General features: G+C 50.9%; 2 protein-coding genes across 2 annotated transcripts in view; both read right to left on the bottom strand.

Annotated features, from left to right (window-relative positions):
* LOC306835646 (uncharacterized protein) overlaps positions 1-11367 on the bottom strand; it is a 380835-nt gene that overhangs the window by 221713 nt on the left and 147755 nt on the right. The window lies entirely within an intron of this gene.
* Positions 1-11367, bottom strand: part of stk32c (serine/threonine kinase 32C) — a 53187-nt gene that overhangs the window by 39790 nt on the left and 2030 nt on the right. The window lies entirely within an intron of this gene.

Raw genomic sequence — 11367 nt, 5'->3', positions numbered from 1 at the left:
GTGTGTGTGTGTGTGTGTGTGTGTGTGTGTGTGTGTGTGTGTGTGTGTGTGTGTGTGTGTGTGTCTCAGATAAACCAGGAGGATGCTCTGAGAGGAGCTGCGTGTTCTCGAACCAGGAGGAGACAAAGGGATGAAGACGACACCTCCTCCTCTTCCTCCTCTGTGGAAGCTGCTGACACACCAGGATGAGATGCTGAGTGGGCTCCGCGGGGGGGCCGCGGCGGGTGATTGGCTCCTGCTGTGAAGCTGATGTTGGCATGAAGCCCGTGTCAAGGGGCAGGAAGAGAGCGAGACTGTGTGTGTGTGTGTGTGTGTGTGTGTGTGTGTGTGTGTGTGTGTGTGTGTGTGTGTGTGACACAAAGGATCTGTTGCTTCATATTTATCGTCACTCTTTGAGCTCTCGTTCTTTGCAGAAAGATTTTTTTCCAAGGCAGCGAATGTGATGACATTGAATCTTTAGGACTTCTTCATGCTCGTCCCCGGGTTTGGACGTCACGCTGGCTGTCGCAGACTAAACGTTGAAATGAATAATCCTTCCTGCTGACCTGCTTCACAGAAGCTTCAGCTCGCTGCTGCTGGTTGTAAAAGAGGGGACGATAGCAGAGAGGGGAGGACAGACTGGACAAGGTGAACCGAGAGGAGGACACCTTGACGAGCGGGAGGAACATGCATTATGCAGAGAGTTCATTAACCTTGTTAATGATCGCCGGGGAAACACCGGCGTGCGGAGCAGGGACGAACATGTGCAGCTCGCAGTCAAGAGGGGCGGGGCCGTAATCAAGGCTTCACACATTGAAAACATGGAGCTTCACGTCAGCAGTCATGAGGAGAGTAAAGAAGGAGCAGAGAGGCAGAACGTGACCGACCAATCAGAAAGAAGATCCAATTACACCAAAGAGCAGAAGAGTGTGTGAAAGTCTTATTTTGGTCTTAATTATGGATCCTGAGATGAGATTAATCACCGTCACTGCTCCGGGCATAAAGTGGGCGGGGGGGGGGGGGGGGGGGGGTTTGACTCGTGTGTGAGTTCCTGCAGTTGTAAACAGATGCTCTCTGCTTCAAGGTTGACTTTTTGAGGTGATGAGATTTATGCAGCGTCACACACTCACGAGACGCTGCAGCGTGCGACTCATCCCGAGCTCAGCGTGTTCAGCGTGGCTTCGTCTTAAAGGACTCTAGATTCAACTCTAAGTTTGTATCGGATCAAATGAATCCTCCCTGAATCACATCAGATCGGGTCGAGGACAGAACCGCAGCTCACTGCTGACTGAGGGAAGCGACCGGGTCACGCGGCGTTCGTGCGTGCAGCGCTCTGTGTTGGCTCAACCTGGATGTGACACGGCAGCAGGAGAGCGCCCATCTGGAGTCGACTGATGCTCTTCGTATTCTCGTGTCGGACTTCCTGTCCGAGCTGCTCTCTTGTAAATAGACTTGCCATGTTTACAGAGCGGGCGGCAGCGGCGTAGCGTTGGAGGGCGTGGTCAGCCTTTGGCGTGGAAGGAAGGCAGCGCACACAGATCCCGTGGACGCTTCATGATGATCGTTTCTATCAAGCAGGCGCCGCGCTCAGTCAGTTTGCACGACTGGCTGATTATTGAAATCCGATGAGTGACGCTCATCTGAGCGCACACAGAGTGAAGCGTTAATGCGGATTCATGGAGAGCATTAGACCCCCCCCCTTGCCCCCCCCCCCGTGAGGACCGGCTGCTGGACCCGGGTCAAAAAACCTCCCAGCATCGATCGCTTCCTGTTCAGTCTGCAGAGAACACTCGTCTGCTCGAACCCGATCCACACACACACACACACACACACACACACACACACACACACACACACACACACACACACACACACACACACACACACACACACACACACACACACACACACACACACACACACACACACACACACACACACACACACTCTGCTGTACTTTCTCACGCCGTCAGTTTTTCTGGCAGCAGAATCAGAGTCTGAGAGCGATGACTCTGACACTGACACTCGCATCATCCAAAAGGACCGCTTTGAAAAAAAAAAAAAAGAAGCTCAGTTTGCTTTACAGCCGCTTCTTCTCCCACGTGACTACTGAATATTTTATTAGAGTAGTAAGTCATATTTCATGCTCTGTAGTAGTCGAGCTGCTGCAGGGACTCGCTCCACTCTTTGATATCAACATCCAATCGTATCCGTCGAGCAGCAGAGCAGCAGGAGATTTACTGGTTGCATCTGGAACGATCCCCGAGAGGGGAGGAGCTGCAGACCCTCCTGATCGTTATCGATGAGATCTCGTTACGGGATTCACGGCATCATCACCGGAGGCCACAGGAAGTGCAGGACGACGATGAAGAGAGAAAGAGTTTGAGTTTTGAAAACACAGGCTGCAAAAAGTCTGCACATTAGCTTTGACTCGCTGTGCGACTGATTTTGGCCTTTGAGCTCCAGCATGAAAACACACTGCGGTTAGGCCACGCCCCCTCCATACTGAAGCGTTCACAGCAGAGTAAGTTGCCTCTTTGCTTGCTTGTGTTCGCAGGTAGGGAGGGGAAGACGGACCGTGAGGAAGACTCACATCGGTACTCTGAAAAATGAACCGCAGCGACGTGGCGAGCGTCAGCAGCTGTAGAGCGCAGGAGGTTGGTTTTAACCAGCAGGCGTTACCATGGCAGCGGCAAAGTCAAACTGTTTGTAGCCTCGCTCGCTCCAACCAGAGCCAACGAGGTAAAAAAAAACTAAGGCTAAATCTTTCCCAGTCAAAATGTGTCTTCAGTCTCAGTTTGTAAAACACGTGGTGAATCGTGTCGCTACATCCCGCTCAGCAGGCTGACGCTAGCTTGTAGCTACATTTATCCAGAAGCGTTGGCGTGAGGCGGGTCTACGGTGCACGTGGAGTTTGAAGTCGGGGTGAGCTGAACTGGAGTGGGAGGGGGCTGATCTGCATGAACTTCATCAAACAGCTTCATTATGTTTCCTGTTCGCTCTTTTGTTGATGCTGTGATTGTGTGGAACAACAGACTCGTGCACCGCCTCCACGTCCTTCTTTTTAAGCCATGTCCAAAGCCCCGCCTCCACCTGAGAAGGACGAGTCTCCAGCTCGGAGGGAAATTAGTGAAAAGGCAACGTGAGACGATTTCAGGGACGTCACGCTTTTCTTTGTAGCGGGTCACGAGTGGAAACTGTTTGTGGCGTTAAACGACAGGCTGACACATCATTAAAGAAAAATCAGGTCACTTAAATCTCCATCATCTTCATCACTTTGGTTTCACTGGAACTCATGAATATTCAGCAGCACGGATCGTCTTTACAGCCGTGTGTTTCAGCTGATGAGGGCGAGGACGCCGCTCTGCTCAGAGAGCGTGCCGCTGCAACTTCAGATTTGATTCCTGCAGGTCGGACGCTCCCGGCGGGGCCGCTGTCGTGCGGTTTCACCGTCTTTGAGTCTCCTTCGCGTGTGCATTAATTACCCTGAGAGAGAGAGAGAGGGGGGGGGGGGGTTCTGCATGGGCTGGGCGGCTTTCATGATGATGACACAAAGGAGTCACACTGCTGGAAAATTAAAGCAGCATTAAAGCCCGGTGTGGCTGTTTGTGTAACGCACTAATGTGATGAAGCTCTATTGAAAAGCCTGTTGCCACGGTTACTCACCAGATGAGAATGGACCTGAACTCAGAGAGGAATCGATGGAGAGCACAGATCAGGGAGGAACTCGACAGCTGACTAACTTTTATTGGCTGTTTGATATCCAGCAGAGCCATCATTTATTTCATCCCTCCACGTTTCTCTTTATTAGTGTCGCTTCTTTCTTCCTTAACGCAGCGTTCTGTCAATCAGGCTGGAAGCAGACAAAGGGGCGGAGCTACAACGCTCCCACCTGTCAGTCAACAGCCTGGACGAGAGGGATCATCCTCAGACAAGAGCTGCAGAAAATGTTCACTTTTTGTCACCACAGCAAACTCAACCTAAAGTCGATGAATGAGGCGGCGCCGGCGAGCGAGTTCAGGCGGTCAACTCGAGCGTTCCATTCTTGGCGTCTCGTTTTCTATTCAACACGATTCTATTTTTGACTGATTAGCCTAAAAAAGATCGATTTTTGGACGTTATCAGTCGATTTTTAATATTCTCGATTATTAAATCACTCCAGCTTCCACCTGTGGCGTCCGACTGGGCGGGTCAAGATATCATCCCATCAGGAGCGATGAGGTCATGAGCCGAGACGCCAAACTCAGCACAGGCATCAGTGCAGCGTAATAAACACAGAGGCTGCTGTGTGACCATGAAAGAGGCGGCGTCAATCTGGAGCTCCACGCCACGAGGAATCTCTCGGGGAGGCTGGATCCACATCAGAGGGCCGTCAGGACCGAGAGCACTTCAGAGGATCCTCCAGCCCTGCACCGCACTGTCACCGCCAAACATCATGTGGACCGTGTGAAAACTTCTGAGGTTGCCATAGCAATGTGTGTGTGTGTGTGTGTGTGTGTGTGTGTGTGTGTGTGTGTGTGTGTGTGTGTGTGTGTGTTACAGCCACTGCATCCTCAGCAGCTCTGCATCAGGATAATGAATTCGCTGTGATTCACACTCCTGTGTGTTCATCATTAATAAAACAAAGCGGAGGCTTCTTAATGGACTGTGTTGGATTTATTTGGATTATTATGAAGTCTTTTTTTAAATATAGCAGGTCACATGATTCGTACTGATGCAGCGTCGTGTTCAGATCCTTCAGCTTAAGACGAGATCATTACAGCCTCATTATCATCACTCCTCCTGTCTGCATGTGTTCATTCTTCTTTTCTCTTCACGCTAAATTAATTAGCAACTGTTGAGTAATACTGGAGCCGTCGTCTTCTGCACATCGTCTGAATTCACTTTTCTCCTTTTTAGGATCTGATGACGAGACGACGTTACAGGCCGATGATGCCGCTGCTGCTTTAAATGTCGTGTGATTGGCCGAGCACGGTAAACTGGCGACATCTCGTCGGAGCGGCGCGTCCAGCTGAAAATGTAGCTAACAGCTGCACGCCGTCCGTCAGGTGACGACAGCTTCATTCATCACAGACGAGAGGACGTAAACCTGCAGGACGGACTCGTCCTCTCGTCCTCAGTTTAACACGCCTGGCGTTATATACTCCTCTTGTTCAGAGGTGAATGCAGCTTTATGAGGCTTCCGTCACTCCTTCCTTCAGACCCCGTCCCTGTCCTTCAACTCAGCACAAGCCGAGCTCCTCCACCTTCCTCCTACGTCTTCATCAGGATCCTGTTTCAAACCGCCACGCCGTGACCTTTCCACTGATCACAGAGGGAGACGTTTAGGGCCTGAAGGAGGAGGAAGAGGAGGAGGAGGAAGAGCCGCCACAAAGAGTCTGTCAGAGATAAGACCAAGCCCGTGATGGTTTGGATAAAGTCCTTTAGAGTCCAGCTCAGGAGGAAAAAAGAAAAGCAGCCGCTGCGAGGTGAAAAGTCCACGCAGGGTTGAATAATGCAGCTGCAGCTGTCCTCATGTGAACACAAAGAGCCACGCTGCAAATTATTTACCACGACATCTCCCAGCTACATTTAAAGGAGCTATTTTTAAACATGAGCCATCCTCATTTTACACATTTGGACTTTGGACGTGGAGAAACTCGTTTAAGAGCGATGAAGAGAAAAAACGCTGCTTCAGCGCAACCGAGCCGGATCGTCTGGCCGGAGCACGACGCGTCTTTTTTGGACGCTGGTAACGAGGGACGGATGTAACTAAGACAGGTTAACGCGTCCTGATTGGTCGGCTCGGTTGAAGTGAACGCGGCCTCACACGTGTGTGGAAGCCGGCGCTCTGCAGGTGTGACAGGTGTTCAGGTGAGGGGACGTGGCCTAGTTGTTTCCCCTCTGAAGCACAGGCAGGACGTGTCCCAGATCCAGCCGACTTCTGCTCGTCCTCACAGAGATTTAGGACGAGCCGCTGAGCGCTCAGGTGTTTGCTCACACGCCGCCGCCGCCGCCGCCAGCCCCAAAAACTGCAATAACACCTTTTCTTCTTTACAATCGACTCTGTCACCACCTGTAAGAGTCAGAGTGTGTGTGTGTGTGTGTGTGTGTGTGTGTGTGTGTGTGTGTGTGTGTGTGTGTGTGTGTGTGTGTGGGACCTCATGAGGGAGGTTTGTTTGCACACACACACTCCTCCCTCCTGGGGGTGTAACGGGCAGCTGGAGAGGCGGAGCTTCTGTCAGGTTTAATAGTGTCACATTTCAGTCCCACTCATTCACTGAGGAGGTTTTAACAGTGTGTGTGTGTGTGTGTGTGTGTGTGTGTGTGTGTGTGTGTGTGTGTGTGTGTGTGTGTGTAAACTGCTTGCTTCAGGGATTAAGAGGGAAACCTGGTTTTCACACAGTCAGAGAGTTTTTGTAAAACGTCGAGTCGTCGGGCGGGGGAAGTTTGTCTTTATCCAGCTGGATGAAAGAGGAGATTACAACTTGGCGGCGTGCGTCCTGGCGTCCAGAATAATTCAATCCCACGCCGGTGGTTGTAGAATCCTGTTTGGTGTGAGAGGAGAGGATTAGCGGCGTGCTCCATGTAAACGCGCTCTCTGATTCGCTGCCTTAACCTGATTTCCTCGCAGTAACCTTGTTCCTTGTTTGAGCAGACTCCGGGTGAGCTCACATACAGACACACGTGCACAGCTGGGGGGGGTTGATGCCCTCTATGACGGCTGGAATATGAGGAAGAGGAGTCACCTTCCTCTGACCAAACCGGAAAACGTCAAATGTTTGGACCGTGGAGACAGAAGTCCCTCCGCTTCACATCGTCCAACACGTCACTCAACTTTGACCTTTTCTAAACTCGAGTTCAGCTGATGAACTTCTGATGATGATCTCACGTCTCCTCCAGCTACGACAACGACACGTCTTCACTGTCGACAGCAGGACGTGAGAGGAGACCCAGGTCGGATTTGAACCCGGGACGCTTCAGTACATGTACGAACCATTAGGTCACCTGCACCCCTGATATGTCCTTTCACCATCGCCATGGGGATGTTGTGCATACACAACAGTCACGCCACAGAACTTGTGATGTCAGTGAAGTGAGCTGAAGCACGCCATGCTGCCCAAACCAACGACGCCACTTTCCACGTTTCCACAACTCATCAAAAGTCAGTTTCAGAGAGCTGATCGCCGTGCAGGCAGAGCCCCCCCCCCCCTTTGGAGCCACTTGTAGTGGTTTGTGTTCTTCTGTGCGATGACCTTGAGTGTTGTTAAAGGTTCCCATAAATAAAATTTATTCTTCTTCTTTGTGTTGACTGTGTCTTATGATGCGACTTATCCTTGTCTCCTTGTCTCTTTGTCTCCTTGTCTCCTTGTCTCCTTGTCTCCTCTGCCGGCTGAACGGAGTCCCTGACTGTCTTTAATTTCCCAACACAAAGAGCATCAGCTGTAAATCTATAAATGTACAGAATGTCTCTAAACGTCTCTGAAGGCCCGTCCAGACTCTACGACACAAAGAATCCTCGTTACCTTCAAACTGATCCCAGTCACACACTTTAGTCAGGTTCAGTTCTACCGTCACGGCCCACCAGGGGGCTCCCGCTCGCTCTGTGCTGATAAATGATGATATTGTACTGGTCTGATATTTAGACGTTTGGGAGACGCTGCGCGCTGAAATCAGAAGAACAACAACACGAGCGGAGAGAGCGTTCCTATTGGGTTACTGCTGCGGCCAATCACAGCGTCCCTCCGCTGGAGCGTGAGGCCGATATCTGCAGGCGAGAATCTGAGTGTAAGAGCAAAGAGAGAAGATGAGAGTCTGGAGCCGAGATGAAAGAAAGAGAGGCTCAGTATTCAGCACGAGTAATCAGCCATCTCTCTCTGCGTCTATCTTTATCCTCCACCAAATCTGCACACACACACACACACACACACACACACACACACACACACACACACACACACACACGCACACACACACGTTTACTGTCCATAGAAGACGTTTGCCTTTAGCGTAACCAGGATGATCAAATGCATACAGAACTTTATCCGACAACGTAGCGCACACGCACTTCCTCTTCCTGAGCTGCTCTCAGCGTCCACAACAAGTGCAGCTTTCACTGCGAGACGCAGAAGTTCACATGAGGACCGGAGAGCATGAAGAGCTGCTTTGTCTTCAGGCGGGCTCATGGTTCCGCTCACACAGAGTCCAAACTCAGCTCTCCGTGTGCTCACAGTTCTGCTCACTAAACACATTCAGAGAGAATCGTTTCTTTGTCTCCGCTGGATTTCTCAAACACTCGAAACTTTCTTCTTCTGGGGTTCGAAGGTCGTGCATGAGCACGCGGGACGAGACATTTCTGAAACGTTTTGTAATCACGCCGTTTCTCACAGAATGGCGTTCTGTGTGTGGCAGTAGAACGCCATCCCAAGTCTTCTCAAACCGCTTGGACCTTTGACTCTCCTGGTCTCCACACGACCTTTGACCTTTACGTTTGTCTCTCCAGTCAGAACTTTGCATCGCCTCGTTCCTCAAACGTCAGAAATCAACGCGCCTCGACCTGCAAACATTTGCACATTCTCAGGAGTTTAAATGAGCAGCAGGCGAGCCGTGTGGGTCAGCGACGTGCACGCCGTGGAAACGATTAAAGCTCAGAATGACTGAGAAAGACAGCCGACCACGTTAAAGCTGCAGCCTGGTCTCTGAACCTCTTTGTGCAGCTGGATCACAGAGAGACGGCCTCGTCTCTTTAAACACTGCTAAATCTTTGGATCTCGTCTTCGTTGTTGATGTCTCACAGACGTGTCACAGTTTGACTTTGTCTTGTATGAACGCCGCTCCGTTTCCACTGTGACGTCCAGCTGTGGCGGTTAGCGGTTAGCGTAGCGTCAGAGCGCTCAGCTAGCTGGATGTGAACAGTGTCTCCTGGGAGCAGCCCAGCGATTAAATGTCAGGGGAGATAAATATACAACCACTCGACTGTCCTTCATCACCATCGTTAGAAATCTCCTGGAAAAGTGGAAAAGTATTTTGGACAACCTTAATGTGAACCAGTCGATGGCCCACTTCTAAAGTTGTGACCTGCTTCTCCTCGGCCTCTTCTGTCTTCATAACTCTCACCGGGACATTTTACCTCTCACTGCTTATTTATGCAGCTTCACTGTGACAAACGGCCTTCGTGAAGCTCCTCGATCCGGCCCAGAGAGACGAGCGCAGGCTCTGAAAATTTAAAGAGCTGTTCACCGATTCAGCAGCCGAAGAGAGACGGTCGCGACGTCTCCGAAATGATGACAAAAGACAAAGTGTCCGACAGACCGGAGCGGCTTAACCATCATTTATCTCAAACTAATTTCTCACCCGCAGCTCTGTTGTCAAAGTGTTTCAGTGAGAAAAGCAGAGCAGAAAGTCGCAGGATGTGCACCTCAATCAATTCCACAGCCCTCCCTTGGTAATCAAAGTGGCTGCCAGAAAAGCCCTTCTGGCAGCAAGCATGGACATCAACCTGACCGCTTGATTATGTTTGCAGCCTTTTCAGCCAAACGCCGCTCTAGTATTACTGCCTAACGTCGGCCATATGCTGCTCTCCAAGAAGCCAACAGATTCTGTTTGTGAGAGACGTCCACAGCGTCACAGTCGTGTGCAGCTCGTTTAAAGAGCGCCGGCGAGGAAGAGAAGCAGCTGCTTAGCGTGCAGACGCAGCGCTCTCGTGTTTCAGACGAGGTCGAAATCAGACGAAGAGCATGAACTGTCGCTTCACGCTCAGGCAGCTCGAGGTCAGATGGTTATGACATCATGGCTAATAATTAAAGCAGGACATCAGGGTTGAGCTCTGCAGAAACACTGAATGATCAAATCAAAGGCACATTGAGCCGTTTGCACCCGTGCACGCTGATCGAGGTCATGGGTGGACGCGCTGCACTTCTTCGTGTTTAGAGGCTGACAGGTAAGTGGCACCTGCCTCAACCTGAGGACGGACGGGGTTGGACCCTGACGTCTCTCTCTGTCTCGAGAGGTTCAGCCCTGAGCTCTCTGCGATTAGCGCTGGCCATGAAAACATCTCTCTTAACCAACGTGATCGTTTGCTGCAGGCTGAGAGCAGAGAAGTGCTTAAGGGGTCTGAAGGGGCCGCTCCTGATCGATCCTCAACCCCCCCCCCCCCCCCCCCTCCACACAAATCTGAATTACAGCTGCACCCTTTTCTCGGAGGCTGCAAAGAGAAGCTGCGTCCTGGCTCGACATCATCGTGACGAGGGGACGAACTGTCCGAGTCTCTTCAGCTGTGGAAAAAAGGCTGCAGTGAATTTCCTGAAACTTTCTGAATGTCTCGTAAGAATACGAGCAGAAAGTTTCAGGCCGAGCGGCCCGGACGCTCTCAGCAGGAGACGGCGTGCAGCTGGCCTCAGAGGTCATCAAGTCCTCAAAGCGGGCAACCCGGGTTCAAATCCAACCTGTGAGTTCTTTCCTGCGTGTCACACCTCACACTCGCTCTCCCTGATTCACGACTTTATCCGCTGCGCCGTCCTTCTGATAAACGCAGAAGGCAGACGAAGCCGCTGAGTCAGACGCCATGATGACAGCGACGGCTCATAAAGCTAAGAGGAGCGACGCTCCGTGCACTTTCACACGTTCAAACTAAAGAACTGAAAACAGGCGATGTCACGACACGCTCACATCCAGTCTACAGACCGGCGTCAGTACCAGATGTGCTCGGGTCGTGCGCCTGCTGATGACATCACACAGGTGTGTTTGTGTGTGTTTGAGCTGCACTGCTCTACATCGACACTACAATAAACTCGTCACCTGAACGGCATTAAAAAACTGAATAAAAGGCAAAAGTACAAGACTGTGAACATGATATTCATCCAAAGTCAAGGAACTACACATCCCACAATCCTTTGCGAATTGAAGTGTGTACTGTTCATGCGAGTGTTGTTCTATCTTGAAGTTTGTGTTTTGAGAATATAAACTACATTCACAAGTTTGTTAGAGCATTTGGGTTAGGGTTAGCTAACTAGCTCGCGTTGTCTGTTCGCAAACACACGGCACAGAGGGGTGGGAAGTATTACCATGGCAACAGCAAGCTCAACCAATCAGAAAATGTAAAAATGTGTAAATGAGACTGCAGGTTCCAACAAACGACACACGAAGTGGAGACACGTCGATCCGTCTCCTTCACAGCCGAGGACACGTGTCCACACTGAGAGACGGAAACGAGCCTCAACTGAGGGGAAAAACACCAGAATGACCCTTTATCGATTCCACGTGTATCCAGTAACATGTACTGAACACACACACACACACACACACACGGAGGAGGAGGAGGAGGAGGAGGAGTCATATGACCACTCGCCTGCAGTGAAATGACCTGCTTTTCGCTGAAGTTTTGTCTCTAACTTGGCCGTCACGTCAGCG

Source organism: Symphodus melops (assembly GCF_947650265.1).
Source record: "Symphodus melops genome assembly, chromosome: 15".
NCBI classification, from domain to species: domain Eukaryota; kingdom Metazoa; phylum Chordata; class Actinopteri; order Labriformes; family Labridae; genus Symphodus; species Symphodus melops.
Note: the sequence above shows the minus strand (reverse complement) of the source record. Positions and strands in the feature narration are given on the sequence as shown.